Below are 16,695 nucleotides of genomic sequence, written 5' to 3' on the forward strand. Positions count from 1 at the left end.
CTTCCTTTTCAGAATCAAATGACCTAACACTTGTGCAGAGACTCCTAGGGGCCAAAATATAAACTTTGCATTACTAGTAGGGAAATGGGATAGAAAGCTTGAAAGACTTGCCCACGTTCACACAGCTGCTAAGGGCTGGAACTGGGAGTCGGAGCCGCACCTGTCTAATTCTAAGCCCAGCAGACTCTGGTAGTCCTGCTTTCTCTGCTTCTGAGAAGTAAACACGGATACAGCTACTCTTGTTATGAACTCATTTCAATATTCACAATGTCACTGAGAAAGCAGCAGAGGCAAAGGGGAGACAAGAAATCAGCATAATCAGAAAACTGATGTGATGAAATGCTATTTAAGCCTTTCAAAAAAAAAAATCTCAAATTTGAGCTGATCACTTGAGAACATATAGATGTTAGCTTTGCCCCCTTGCTCCTTTTGAACAGGACTGAGGAGCTCAGCGATGAGACACCAAACTTCAGGAAGCAACAATATGCTTGAAATGGAGACCGACAGAGAATGATTCTGGATGCTGAGCAGCTGTGCTCACTAATCAGAGTGTTATTGTGTCCAAATTTCACCAGTGTCATCTCATTTGCAAATTCTCCACATGAGCTTGACCCCGTATTAGCCCAGTTGTCCTGAAGGCAATGTGTTGACCTGCATGTGTTCTATTACATATGATTTCATTTTTTCCTTGCTTGTGAAATTCAATTAAACCCACATTTTATGGTCTGAACAAAGTAGAGAGTAGATGTGCAAGGCACGTCAAGCCCCTAGTTTACTATTTCCACTAAATCAGTTACAGCAACCACTGTCGACAATCTTTTTCACAACTTCCCATCCTACAGAAGACTCCTTTCCCCAATTTGGGCTGTGTAGGTCCTATGTCCTTACTACCCAAGCTTAGGGACATTAGCTTTGACTCTAAAGTCTGGATATAGCTATAGCCTTATTTATAAGGCTATACAATTCAAAATTCAACAATTCAAACAGACAAGGTATGACTAAGGGCATCACATCAGGATATGGTTTGTAGCATAAAAATATACGGACCAAAGACACAGAAACAATTCCTAAATAACTAATATGTAGGGAGGGGCCAGGAAGTGTTTCCCTTACAAGTTTCTGCCCAAGTGAAGTATACACATTATTGAAAATAGGTTTTTTTTTTAAAAAATCGTTTCCCAATCCAGAAAACATCTCCACAAGGTAGAGGAAAGAAAACAATCTTATTATTGAATAAGCTGAAACTAAATACGATCACAGGCAATCTGTCAGAGATTGCAAAAACAGGAAGAAATCTCACCCTTTCATATACCCAAGCAGATACAACTCATTACATGCTTGCAAGATAAACAATAACTTGTCCTCAAGTAAGAAGACTTGACAGCACCATTTGTCATACATAGTTTATCCTAAATTCACTGGGTAATTGTGGTGACCATCTGTGTTAGCTAGTTGGATTTATCCAAAGGAAATATAAACTCATATGTTTATGACAAGAGTAGTTTTGCAACTTGGACTCAGGCATCTGCTCAAATTAGGTTTCTACCCTCCCACAGAAACTGAGAAGTAGGGGTACTATCTTCCTTGATGATTCCATTTCAAAGATTTTGACCCCAGGTCCTTGAGAAAGACATTCTTGGGTTGTGAGGTTGACAAGAGGTTTATTTAACTTCTAAAAAAGATTTACACATATCTGAAAGAGACAGAGAAAGAACTTGCAATCACAAATTTCCAAAAGTAATTGCTCTAAGAAAAGGGAGGTGGGGTCAGTCCCTTCCTGATTTTCATTAGGAAGAATTTTCTTTTTCAAACTTTTCTGAGATATAAATGACAATGTAAAAATTCTAAATTTTTAAGGTATATAACTTGATGATGTGATATTTGTATAGATTGTGAAATATTCATCACAATCAAAAGGGAGAATTTTTTATTTGCCCTTATAGTGTATATACCCTGCATAGGTACTACTGTTTGAGCAACCAACAGGAGGAGGCTGGTGAAGTGTTCACAAAGAAAGGGAATGTCAGGTTTTCCATCGGCTGATGTTCCTAGTCTCAGACCATGGTTCTGGTGCTCTTAATTCTTCATGCTCTCACATTTAAATATTGTATTTCAGCAAAAAATTCAGTGTTTTATCTCAGAAAATTTGTGCAGATGCAGCTCCTATACCCTTGGAATGCTTCAGCTAGTTTGTCCTGATTTGCAGTCCCTAATCAACTGGCAAGACAACAAGAGCTGCTGCTGCAGATCCAACAAGTTCCATCTACTTCAGAAAAGTGTGTATTTTGTGAGGTTAATGACAAATCTTACATTTAGCCACTGCATATAATTATGCATGCATATTACTGACACTACAGTGTAATATTGAACGTGCTTTTCATTAATAGGATACAACCAGTTTTTATATTAATTATAAAGAGAACAGCAAGATCTCTGATAAGAGGTTTCACTTGCAGGTGTGTACAAGCATAGGGAGGGGGGAAGCTGGAACTAATCATATTCATAAGTTAAAACATAAAGGGCACAATAGGGTATGAGAAGGCAGGATGATCTCATGGGTAAAGTGCGGGTGTGAAGAAAAGAAGTCTTGCATTTCAGTCCCAGCTTGACCATAGATTAGCTATGGGTATCTTATGCAAGTGATTTATTCACTACACACACACACACACACACACACACACACAGACCTTAGGACTTGGTTTCTTTATACGTCAACAGAAATAGGGGCACCTGGGTGGCCCAGGGGTTGAGTGTCTGCCTTTGGCTCTAGTCATGATCCCAGAGTACTGGAATCGAGTTCCATATCAGGCTCCCTGCAGGGAGCCTGCTTCTCTCTCTGCCTGTGTCTCTGTCTCTCTGTGTGTCACTCATGAAAAATAAATAAAATCTTAAAAAAAATAACTTTCCTATCTGATAAGTTGCTCAGAAGATAAACCCATTGATAGGAGATAGTTTTGAGAAAAATAAAAGTACTATACAATATAATAATGTACTATTATAAAATTAACCTTTCTGAACAAATGCTATATCCTACAGGATTTCGAAGCTGGAATGTGGCTGGGATTTGGCAAAAGCAGTGAAAAGGGTAGGTACAATGTCTGATGTATACCATATTTATTGATAAAACCAAAATGTTAAGGAGCAGCATTATCATACAAGTATGTTTGGTTGAACACTGAGAAATGCTTTGCCTCCAAATAGATGGAGGTGAGAAGAGAAGGAAAAAGAAGTTCCTAAAAAGGGGAAAAAGCAAGAGCCAAAGGAAGCATCATTTGTACGATGTGAAGGGGGAGAAACCTAAAAAACCATCATTGTTAAAAAGTACCCAGGTTGCACAAATGCAAATGGCCTCCTGAGTACAAACAGCCCTGAGAGGACCTGTATTCACTTAAATGGGTGCCTCGATTGCATCTGTAGGGCTTAGCATCGAGACTACAGGCCCCCTGTAGTCCAGTAGGCTACATGGCAGTAGCAGAAATAAAAAAAAAAGAAGAAGAAGAAGAAGCAGAGGGCCAACAAGGGTCTTCAGGCAATAAAACAGGGGTTTGGAGACTTTCAAGCAAAAGTTGGGACTCTATGCATTATGTACTACTGTGCACCTGCAGTCAGACATGCAGAAGGAAATACCAGGGAGACAGTAGTAGGTAAGTCAAAATGATTATCTAGGACCCATCACAAAAATAAAGAAAAGAACAGAAGTCAGCCCAGAACTGAGAAATGGCCAAAGGATCTTAACAGTGGAAGGCCTCGGTTATCCCTATAGGGGATCTCTACGGGGTTGAAGATGGTCAGCAAACTGATGGTGGAGGTGATGCACGAGCAGTGGACCTGGCGAAAAGCTAACACCCACACTTACCCAGTCTCCTACGTTCACTATCGCTCATCTTTACAGCATCCCTGAAAAGCAATTATTACCTAAAACTTAGGATCAATGATCCCAAACAACTCGCACAGTATAAATGCATACTGTGTCCCTGGGACTTTTCCAAATGCTTTCCTTTCCTAACTTAGGCCTTCTCAGAATAAGCCAATGAAGGTAAGGGTACCTGTGTGGTTAAATCAGTTAATATCTGCCTTCGCTCATGATCCCAGTGTCCTGGGATTGGGTGCTGCACCTCGCTCCCTGCTCAGCAGAGAATCTGCTTTTCCCTCTCCCTCGAGCCCTCTCCACCACTCATGTGTGCATGCTCTCTCACTAATAAATAAAATGTTTTTTAAAAAAGATTTTATTTATTTATTCATGAGAGACACACACAGAGAGAGAGAGAGAGGCAGAGACATAGGCAGAGGGAGAAGCAGGCTCCCTGCAGGGAGCCCGATGTGGGACTCGACCCCAGGACTCCAGGATCACGCCCTGGGCCCAAGGCAGGCACCAAACTGCTGAGCCACTCAGGGATCCCAATAAATAAAATCTTTATTAAGAAAAAAAAAGCCAATGAAGGAGATTCTAATAATTATTGATTTCATATATAAGGAAACTGAGGCACAAAGTGGTGAAGTCAGAGCTGGTGTTCCAAATAAGGACAGCCTGCATCCTTTTGCCGGTACATCACTACCTCTAAAAGAAAACTAATTAATGTTCATTTTCATGAGTAGAAGAGGTGCTAATTCTAGGAACTGGAACATAATTGACTAGCTCCATCCATGAGAATACTTGCAGACACCCTCTGTACTCTTCTCCCCCATGACCCTGCCCAGGCACCCACCCACATGCCCGCTCACATGAACTTGTGCACCGGGGCTGAGCCCTGATCCCTTCTTACAATATGTCATATCACAGCTGTCGTGGGAACCAGTAAGTTTTCACGGACTCCTAATGAAAGTTCCATTTCAGACCCTCATTGTGCAATCTCCAGTTCTTGACAAACACAGTAAAGAGGCACTGAAAGTGGTTCATAAGGACTCTGTCCACAGGACAAGGATTATAATGAAAATAGACAGTGGTACCACAGTAATGTTCTTGTGACAGAGATGATGACAGGCACAGAAGCAGGTATAGAGTATGTGGTTCCCACTGAAGACGTGAGCAGGCACAGGCATTTGGGGAGAGGGCAGTCTACTTCTAAAGACTCACGGTTGCCTTCCCTTCCACAGTGAATCCCAGGGAAACAAGTGAAGTCACCAAAGAGTCCTTCGTGAACGATGTTACATATAAAGGCACAGTTTGGGTATATTTGCACCGGATAGAGTTTTAAAAGTTGGATTTTTACTTGACCTGCCCTCTAACAGAGCTGTTCTGAATATTAATTTGCTTCTACAGGTGAACAGCAACCAGACCTCCTGTCCCAAAGAGTAAGAACACGTCACTACCCTACTCCTAATGAAGACCATCTTCGTGGCTACTTTCTCACTCTCAGCCTATTAGAGCAATGGATTTGTTCCAGATGGGACAGCATTTTAATAATGATTGGATTAATTGAATATAAAACATACAGGTGCTGTTCCAAAAAAAGGCAAGGAGGAAGCACATTTTAAGTTTTCAAATGTTGACACAAAGGACAGTCTTCCCTTCCATTTAATTAAACTTGTAAACAAACACCTAAAATATTCTGACCAGCAACGACAGCAGCTTTACATCCGGCCTTCGTCTGGTTTATTTTCACAGGCGTCTTCCCTAAGCTTTGATCCAAGCTGAAGATTTCTAGGGTCTGTTTTCTTGTCTCTTCCTGTTTACTTTTCTAACTACATTGTCTTCTTCAGCAACCTGTTATTTGCTGAGCTGTTGAACCTGTTTTGTCTTAAATTAACTCCAACCATCTGAGAAAAGAACAGCAGGTTCTAGAAAACACAAAGCCACAGTGAAAAGTAATGTAGTGGAGATGCTGGACAGGTGGCTGGGAAGGCAGCGATAATAAAGAATAGGAAAGCCAATTTGGATAAAATAGAAGAAAGCAACACCTGAGCCTTTTACCCGAACACCAGACTCAGGCATCAGCTCCCTAGGGACCGTTTAACTCTGTTCTGTAAGCTTTCTTGCTCTCTTCTGGAACATTCTGACTTCCTTTTGAAGCTTACAGCAACATTAGAATGTCAGCAAAACCTTCATTTCACAGAAATCTGAGGCTCACAAAAGTGGCTTTCTGAAGGTTGTGCAGCCAGTGAGGGGAATAACACTGGGTTTGAACTAACCGCATACATGATCCTAAAGATGAAGCCCTATTTTGCTCTACCTCACTGCCTCCCAAATCAAGATGAAAACGCTAATATTTATTTAATCAGTGGGAAGCATTCAACTCGACGATCACGACTTTTTGTGGCAAACGTGACTTCATATCTGTTCAACTACTAAAATAGCAAAACTGAAAGCCCCAACTGAAATGATAAATCTGGATTATCTCATTTCTCCTTTGCCTTGTGTTGTAGATATAGATACAAAAATAGATACAGATATATGAATAGGTATGGAGATACATACAGTTTTAGATGATGTAGATACAGATGAATAGATCGGAGAGATAGAGATACAGATATGGGTATAGATATACCACGGAGTTAGGATGATATAGATAGGAGATACATAGTTCTAGATAGGAGATACAAATATAGATACAGATACAGCTATAGGTATAAATACACATGAGGTTATAGGTGATACAGATAGATGTAGACTTAAAAACATTTAAATATAGATAATACAGATAGATTTAGATACAGAGCATCCAATATATTAGCGGATATAATTTCAGCTCTGCTTTTTGAATTTCATAATGTAGTCATTCATCTTTGATATAATGGATAAAAGCAGAAAATACATATTTGTCAATACCTTGGAAAAGAAGAATATTGGTGGGAAACACGGGTCCCGTTTTACAAAGAAGTGGAGTATGAGCACCAATCTCCCGCCCCTCTCCAGCTGGGCTACTGCAGACTTTTTAACTGACTGATCAGACTGTTCAGGTATAAGCGTCCCTGTACCTGGGGAATTACTTTGCAAAGCTAGTCCCTGGGATCTCCGTGCTATTATCAGTCACCCACAAATTCCACAGCTTTCCTTTTGACTCTCCCCATCACAGTGTCTTAAAACTGCTTTAATGTTCGGCTGTCATCGTGACTTTTTCCTTTGTATAAATGAAGGTCAATCATATCCAAAATAGACGAGACTGTATAATAGTGTGCAGCTGTACATATAATGTGACGAACCTTCTAGCTGCCTTGACTCTATCTGAGATCTAATAAGGGAGAATGGAGAGTTTTCAGGCTTGCAAATGAAGTGACACCCAGTTAGAGCTTCATCCGTTTTTAAGAAATACCTGTTTTCCTTCTTCAGCCCACACGTTAGTGTGTGCAACAGTAGCCAAACTACAAATGCCCAGGCTGCTTCTCATGGGAGTCACATCTCAGGGTAGGACATTTATTTTTATTTAAAAAAAAGAAAAAGAAGTTTTTAATAAAAAAGAAAAAGCTTTGTGGCAGTCCTCAGGCCTCAGGCTTCTTTTGGTTGGCCTGCTACAGCAACAATGCTCATTTAACCGGATGTAGGCTGTATCCCTAAAAATCTGACATCACATAAGATGGGAACAAAACACAAATAGAGTCCTTTAACAAAGATGTTATATTTTTAAGATCTAAATTTTGGATAACTACAAACAGAAACCAATAACCCTCTTCAACTATATTAACTACTCTGTTAAAAATAAAATAATCAAGCCCAATGAAAATTTTCACTAATCTGAGTAAGGCACCAAAAGAGGTCTCTTAGGATCACGATGGTGAAAGAAAAGCATTTAGGTTAGAAGTAGGACAAAGAGTTTCCTCTTATCAACACCTAATGGAGGATTTCATCAGAGTCCAGCAAAGCCAGTTGAATGTAAAATTATATTTGTAATTATGAATAATTATGGAGGTGTTCCTACGTGTTCTTAAATTAGATATTTAATTCTATAATGTATTATCATTAAGAATAGTTTTTGGCAGGTATAAAAATCGTCCCAAGGATTTGGTCACCCATAACCTTAATCGCTTCCCCCATAAGACTGCCTCTAGGCTCTGCTAGATCACTTCCTCCTACAAATTAAAAATTCGAGTTTCCCTGACCACTAAAACCCTTTCAACTATTAGCACCATCTCTCCTCACATACCCTTCCCAGAGAAGCTAAAGGAATAAAATAAAAGTAAACAAAAACAAGAAAATCTGGACAGTCCTGGATCATATCAAGTCTCAATGAATATTCTTAGGAAAGATGATAAGGATGATCAGAAAGACGAGATTTATATTTTATGAAATATAAATGATTTTATAAAACCTTGCCATCCAGAGTGGATAGACAAGGTCTTTGATACCTCCAACAGGTGACCCTTAATAAGAATCTGTTCTACTTTTAGCGTGTCACTGTGTTCCCAGAAGCTGGACCACTATCTGGCATTCAGATGCTCAATTAATATTTATTGCATTAAAAAAAACAGCCAACTTTATCTGTCTGACTTCAATTTTCTTAACTGAAAAACGTTGAGTAGCTAAAGTTTTGCAATGTTTTATTTAGCAACAAACTTCATTTTATTTTTGAAAAACCCTTAAGCTTATTTACAATGTATGAAACAGAAAAGGTAGCTGGTGAAAACAAAGAGCCTTAGAACTCACCCTCCCAGCCACCCCTTGCCCTCATGGCACTTGCACAGAGCTCTAGGATGCCAAGAACAATGATCCTAAAGGTACCTCTTCCCAGATCTCATATTCCATGACTCTATGGCATCCAACATGAGGCAAAATTTTATCCTGAAGCCTCAGAGCCCCAGAGGGACATACCCTTGCCTTATGCAGGCAAGATGGACTTTGACCTGGAGCATGGGAATTAAAAGATAGTCATCAATCTGAGATTCCCTCATTCTCTCCTACCTGGCATCTCCAGCCTATAAAACAAAAGCATTTTCTGTCCAGCCTTAGCCTTTTGATAAACTTCAGCAAAGCTAAAAAGTAATCAATTGGGTTCCTGGGTGTGTAATTGCTCACAAGTGATTTAGGTTATATTGACAATGGTTGCAATCAAACTTTCATTTCAGACCAAGTGTCAGCAGACACCCAAGGCTAATGTCAAAGAATAAAATTACCTTACTAAGAAAATGTCAAAGCAGAGAACTCGGGGCTAAGATATGCATGCAGCATGGCTGAGGATGGGCATGAAGTGAGCGGGGAGAGAGACGCGAAAGAGATTTATAGTAAGGGAAAAGAGTAGGTCCGTTCCCCAGTGCGCAGACTGGGATCAGCTTTCTAGAAAGATCTCAGGCTCAACAAGATCCATATTGTCTGCATCTGAATATTATTATTAATAGCTAAACTTCATTGACTCCTTTTAAGTGCCAGGCATCATCTGGAGTGCCTAAGTCCATTTCATATTTAATCCATCCAACAACCTGTGAGCTCAGCGTACTTATTTTTATCTCCATTTCATAATGAGAAAAATGAAGCTCAGGCTTGTTAAAAACAAGTTCAAGGTCACATAGCTAACAAATAGCAAACTGAGATTCAAATCCAAATCCAATTCAAATCCATTCAATCTATCTAACGTGTATGCTCATTCACATAACATAACCTCTCCACTCTCGGTCTCTTTAGGATCTAATCTGGGTACGAGTGTCTGCGTTCCTGACACCAAGACCCCTGAAATCAGGCAAACTCTCTAACCCCATCCCCATACACCCTGCCTTTTCCTGCCTTGGATCTTCTGCCACAATCAGGTACAAGGTCTCACGAAGGCTAGAAAGCCACTTCATGTTCTGTGAACTCCTCTCAGTTTCCCATGTGCTTAATTTTGTCAAGCAGGTAACGGTAAAGTATGCAGCCCAGAGTTCATCTATTACTAAGGATCAAAAATGTGGCAAATGGTCTACCAACTAGATGCCCATCCAAAAGTTAAAAATATCAACCAAGCATAAGGGTAGCACAGTGGAGGTTAGAAAAAAATGCAACTTGGGCCCAACTCCTCGTTCGGCCATGGAGAGCTGCATAGCTTGGGAAAATCAGTCTTGTTATCTCAAGAGAGGGACCAGCACGCCCACATTAGGACAGTGAAATGAGATGAAGCGAGCCTGTTTCCCAGACTTAGAGTATATCCAAAGACTGTCATTCTTAAAGTCATCGGTGTATTGACACTAAGCATCCAGCCTTGAAAATACCTTGCCTCAGCTCAGACTTTATTTTTTTTATTTTATTGCTCTGTGATTAGGGACAAGCTTATCACACTCTCTGTACCTTGGTTTTCTGAACTATAAAACGGTGTAATAGCAATACCACATAGGATTGCTGAGAAGATGGAATGCAGTAATAAAATGATTACCACAATGATGATAATGATGATTTATTGAGTGCATACTATGCTTTAGGTATTATACTTTGTAAACATATAACATCTATACACTATATATATATATTTAAATTATCATTTTTTTGCTCTCATGGATTTCTGTCTTAGGAACCAATGATTTCAAATCCCACTCAAACAAGTTTAATTAAAATGAAATATATTCTGATATCATCTGAGCCTCTGAACCAAACCAAGACTCGTGCCAGAACTACCATAAACCTTTCAAGGCTATGAGCCAATAAATAGTTACAGCTGTTTAAATTGCATGTTCTCTCTCTTAGAGCCCAAAAAGAGTCCAAATTGATAGAGCTGAATTCAGTCAAACAAGCAGTTACTCTCCAATTGTGTAAAATTGATTAAAATAAAACACAATCCAATCATGGTTTTCCTTTTAGACGGTTTTGAAATATAGACCCTGTCACTGACATTCACCAGCTGGAGAAAAGTCTGAAGCAGTTGCATGTAATGAACAAAGACAGATTCTATGTTAATATCTGGTCTGAGGCCCACATTAGATATTAAGAAAATTACAATGTTATGATGAGCAAAACTGAAAGGGACCTGTAAGGAGTAGTTTCTAAGGATCTAATGTCTGGAGAGATTAGATGGATCTGATGTCTTAGGAGAGAACTATGCACAGAGAGGCTGCTCTAAAGAGATTCATGGGTTAAATCCAACAATAAGGAAAGAATATACACTTGATCTTCCACTTACAACAAAAGACTGAACTCACATAATAGTCTCTACTCACTCTTTAAACCCTATGAAAACAAAAAGAAAGAAATGCTTAAAAGACATAGCCCACAAGAACATATACTGTGGAAGAAGAGACAACAGCAACACAATTTTATAATTTTACAAACTGGAAAATGGATAAGAGATAACTGATTTAACAGAATGGGGGACAGGGGGTAATTTAGTCAGCAACAGGGAAAGACAAGTTATTTTATATCTCATGATCCTCCAAAAGGCTCAGCAATTAGCAGTCACTAGGTATCCTTGGAAATGAAAGTGAATATAGGATAAGAAAAAAAAGGGAGAAGATGTGGTTCAACATATTTATTATTTTTTTAAAGATTTTATTTATTTATTCATGAGAGACAGAGAGAGAGAGAGAGGCAGAGACATAGGCAGAGGGAGAAGCAGGCTCCATGCAGGGGCCCCGATGTGGGACTCGATCTTGGGTCTCCAGGATCACACTCTGGGCTGAAGGCAGCGCCAAACCACTGAGCCATCTGGGCTGCCCTGGTTCAAACATATTTAAAAAGTGGTTTGATCCCAACATTTCCTCTCTTATCTCATCATGAAGGTGAGGTTTATTCTCTGGAAATACCAAAACATGGGACATCTGGGCTTACAGCGCTAAGGCATGGTTAAGTCAGGACCACCATGGTGAAATGGGGCCATTACTAGTAAAAGTATCCATACTGACGGATGCTGTCTTTTCCTGCATCTGTCTCTTCTGTAATGCTGGAAGCCACCCCTCTCCCTACTAAACAAAAAACCAGAAGACTCTTTTCTGAGAAATCTGACCAGGTTAAAAGAAAAGAACTTGAGATAGGGACATAGGAAGTTTTTCAAGGAAATACCCCAGCCAGATAGCCCTCTGTTGAAACCTGGAGATGACAAGCCTCAATTTTATATATGTATTCCCAGACAACTTCTGAATGTCCCACTCTTAAGTATGAGCTACTGATCACCAGCTATTAATGGCATGCTTCCAGAATAACAGACAGAAACTAAAACAAGACATGAAAAGGGGGGATAAAAAAGCACACAGAACAAAACAACCATAACAAAAAACACCTGGAGGAAGAATAGGTAATGAGAGAATAAAACAAAAGAAACTAAACCAAAATCTAGCACTTAAATCATGAGTTTATAAAAGCAGACACTGCATTGATAAATCAAGAAAATGTGGTATGTAACACAAGAACATTTTAAAAGTGAGGAATAAAACAGTCTTTGGAAATAAAAATATCATAGCAAAAAATAAGCAGAATAAAAAAATGGAAGATTTTTTTAAAGGGAACAGGACAAGGAAATGGAAAATAGGAGGAAAAAATTTTAAAAACTGGAGAACTCATCCAATAGGTTCATGTCAGAGTAACAGATGTCCCAGAAAGAGAAGAGTGAGAAAGAGAGAGGAAAGGAGGATAATCAAAGGAATAATTAAAGAATATTTAAAATTAAAGAATAAAGACAATGTTCCAGAACTGAAGGAAATAAGTTTACAGATAAATAGGCCATCATAAGACCAACATAGTAGAATATAAATAGACCCATTTCGAGACATATCATGAAGTTTGAGAACACTGAGAAAAAAAGAAGACATCCTAAAAGCTTCTAGAGAAAGGGAAAAGAAGAATGGTTTCCTACAAAGATTTTAGAATCAGAACGACCCTGAACTTTTCAATGGCAACTTTGGAAGGTACAGGAAAGAATGGAGTCATGCTTCAAATTCTGAGGAAAAGGGAATTTCCAATCTAGGATTGCATACCTAGCCAAAATATCAATTAGGTATGAGGACATTATGAAGATACTTCTAGACATGCAAGGTCTCAAAAAATTTGCTTCCCATACTCCCCTCCAGGAAACTACTGAAGGTCACACTCTGCCAAAATGAGAAAGTAAACCAAAAAAAGAAAAAAAAAAAAAGGAACATGCCAAATTAATAAAAAGAGAGGGAGGAAAGAAGCAAGAAGCAAGAGGCTAATAGTAAGGGGGTATTCCTAGTGCAACAAGCTGGGAAGCAGACTGGTCAGAAGGTTTGGAGAAAATTATTCCAAGAAATAAGACTAAAAGTAATTCCTAATGTATGTGACCATATTCAGAGGAAATTTACTCAATGGAAGAGTGTAGGGATGAGTGAACTAGAGAGTCCTAGAAAAATAAACAAACCATGAAACTACATGAAAAATAACCATTACTTCACCTAAGGATAAAATGTTGGATATAAAAGGAGAGGAAAGCAAGGCACAAAGTCTGGCTGGGCTACGAAGAATATTTACATATTCGTAGCAGTGTAGACACTAAAGAGTGACCTGAGTACCATTCTAAGGGTAGCGACTGAGGAGGGTGCAGAGGTAAGAGGTATGCATGTCACATGGAGTGGCAGTGGTAAGAAGGGGCCAAATCCTCATCTTCCACTGAAAGAAATCAGTATGGGTCATGACCAAGGGTTGAATATCAAGAAATTTCAATAAAATCATGCTATTTGAAGCTATAAAGGTAAATGCCAAAGAAAACGGCTGAAAAGAGTTGAGATTGGTTGCCTCTGCAGAATAGGAGCTGCAGAAGGGTTGAAGGTGATGTTTTCATTTAAAAAAAAACAAAAAAACAAAAAAGGTCTAGGACGATTTGCCTTTTTAAACTACATGCAAGTGTAATTTTGACTTAAGAAAAGGAAACAGAAATTAGAAAATAAGACAAAAGAGACCAGGAACACGTAACAAACTGAGAAAGCACTAACTCAGAAGAGCATTGGTTCAGGTGACAAAAGTCAAGATAACACCAGGGCAGATGGGGGATATGAATACAGTTAAACAGGTAAGGCTTGTATTTATTCAATACATGTTTACTGTGTCCCTTGGGTGGTCTCCTCCTCCTCATCATCATCACAACAAAAATAATTAAGCAATGACTCCGTACCAGATATTTTATCAAAAGCTTTATGCAAATAATGCCATTCGATGCTGACAATGACCTCACAATAAGAGGTATTTTATTACTTTCATTTCACACATGAAGAAACGAGGGCACAGAGAAGTTGCCCAATGTCACACATCAAGTAGGTAACAAGCCAGCATTCAACATCTGGCAACTACGCAGTTTTCTTCCTGAACCTCAGGTCTTAACCACTGGCTAAGCTACTGAGCACAAAGAGGAGACTCCATAAATTACTGGTGAACAAAAATCAGACAAGTATATGAGACAGGCACTGAGAATACAAGGATGACAAAGAAGTTCAGTCCGTGAAATCAGGGAGCCTGCTGCCTAAAGGCCTGAACGTATGACTTTGAAGCCAAGTTGGCCCTAAAAGGTTAATTTTCATAGCCATCTCCCCCCACCCCCCACCCCGCCCCAAGCCAACCCTGCCTGTCTGCGTTCAGCACCAGCACTCACAGTCTAAGCCTTGTTGGAGAGCTCATCTACTCTCCCACTTTGCAAATAGGAAAACTGAGGCCCAGAGGGTTTTATAACTTCTGCAAGTCATGCAGGAGGCGAAATCAAGATTAGAACCTGGTCTCTTGGCTCCCACTTGCGTGCTCATTATTACTGAATCAGAACCTACATAAGCAACAACCCCCAGCAATTAACACTTCCCCCTTATGGCACCACTGCCGGCCATTATCCATCGAAACTCACCATGAAAGAACAGGAGAAAAAAAAAAAAAAAAAAAGAACAGGAGAAATGGATTTGAGCAGGTGACATTCCAAGGACATTTTTAAATAAACAATGAGCCTTTAAAGTAATAGAGGCCATATTTATTCTGCTGCTCAAATTGATTGCTGGGATGTGGTTCATGATATTAAAATATTTATAAATATATATTTAATTTCCACCCACCTCTACCAGGAACCATAATATAAACTTTAATCAGCATTTTCCCTAACATCTGAAAGGCAATTATAAGACTATATTAACATTCATCTTACACAGCTTCTTTAAAAGCCTCAATTGTTTAGCATGGCTGTTAAATCATTAAGCAAACGCACTGTGTGATATCATAAACAGCTGATCAGAATTCACTATTTGCTTATCTAAAACATTTTCCCAGAGTTGGATTAAAGAAATTACCTAATTATCATATAAAAAGTCAGACACAATTCCCTGATTGATCTGTCATCTTGGCGAGAATATGATCTCACCACACCGGTCCAGTCAGTCATCAAATACCTTAAATTATCTTCATCAAATAAACCTTTGTATTTAAACATTCAAGATACTTTTAACAATATAATAAGGGAGGTGCAAGGATGCAAGGGGCGAGTCAAAGAAAGAAATAAATAACCTCTTACCACGATAAAATGGTTAAAAGACAGAACCCCATGGACGAAGTTCTGGAAAAGATCTTCATCGTAGCCTAGACTGAACTTTGCACGCGGGATCTTGTGGTGTCTTCCTCTTTGTCAATGACAGATGACTCGGCTTTCTTTCAGGACCTTATTGGCCTTCTAAAGAAGAGGCTCTCCATCTAAGTTAGAGTCCCGATTCTCCCCAGGCATGCAGGCTAAAAAAATCTATCAGAGTCATCCTTCCCTTTAACTACCTTCTCTCTTCCTGTGATGTTCCTGGTTGAGTCCAACTTTGAAGTCCCCCCTTTCCATTCTTCACTCCTCCAAGGCTTTGTCGCTTCTTAGTGTAATTCCTGCATTTCTAACCAGTCTTCCCCTCATCCTATCGCACCTGGCCAAGTCATATTTTGTATTACAGCCACAAACAAGTTTCTAGTATTTCCCTCAAGTCCACATTCTTTAGGCTTGCATTCAAAGCCATCTCCAATTTATCCCCTTCAACCAAGCTTAATTCCCACTAAATCCCTCATGCCAGAGAACACAAGATATGCGACACGTATGACGGAGATTTGCGGCTATTTTGTTTTCTACAGAAGCTCCAATGCCTAACACGATAGAAGATACTCAGTAAATATTTGCCAAATGTAAAAATGACCGTGGTCTACTCTCACCTTACACTGAACAAGCCACGGCATAAGTACACTAACTTTTTAAAGTCTTAAACTCTAATTATACCAATCAAAAAAATCCCAGCAATCTTTCAAAACTCTCTTCAAACAATGCCTCCTCTGAGAACTATTGCTGATACTCTTAGTCAAAATTACTGTTATTTTTTATTATTATTACCTCGTTTGTTCCCATAGAACATTGCTTATTTTTTTAATATTGTACTCTTTTATTGTGGCGAAATCCATAAATCATAAAATTTGCATTTTAAGTGTATAGTACAGTGGTCTTCAGTATGTTCGCACTGTTGAACAGCCATCATAATTATCATTTCCAGAACTTTTCGTTACTTCAAACTGAAATTGTATACCCATTAAACAATAAATTCACGTTTCCCCGTGCCCCCACCCCTGACAACTACCATTCTTTCTGTCCCAATGAATCCGACTGCTATAGGTTCTGCATATGAGTGGAATCACACAGCATTTGTCCTGTGTGTCTAGTTTAACATGATGTCTTCCAGGTTCATCCATGTTGTAGCAGGTATCAGAATTTAATTCCTTTTTAAGGCAGAATAATATTCCATCGTATGTTATACCACATTTTATTTATCCATTGATCCATCAATGAACATTTGGGTTATTTCTACCTTTTGGTTATTGTGAATAATGCTGTTATGAGCATGGATATACAAATATCTATTCAAACCACT

This window comes from Canis lupus, chromosome 21 (assembly GCF_048164855.1).
Source record: "Canis lupus baileyi chromosome 21, mCanLup2.hap1, whole genome shotgun sequence".
Taxonomy (NCBI): Eukaryota; Metazoa; Chordata; class Mammalia; order Carnivora; family Canidae; genus Canis; species Canis lupus.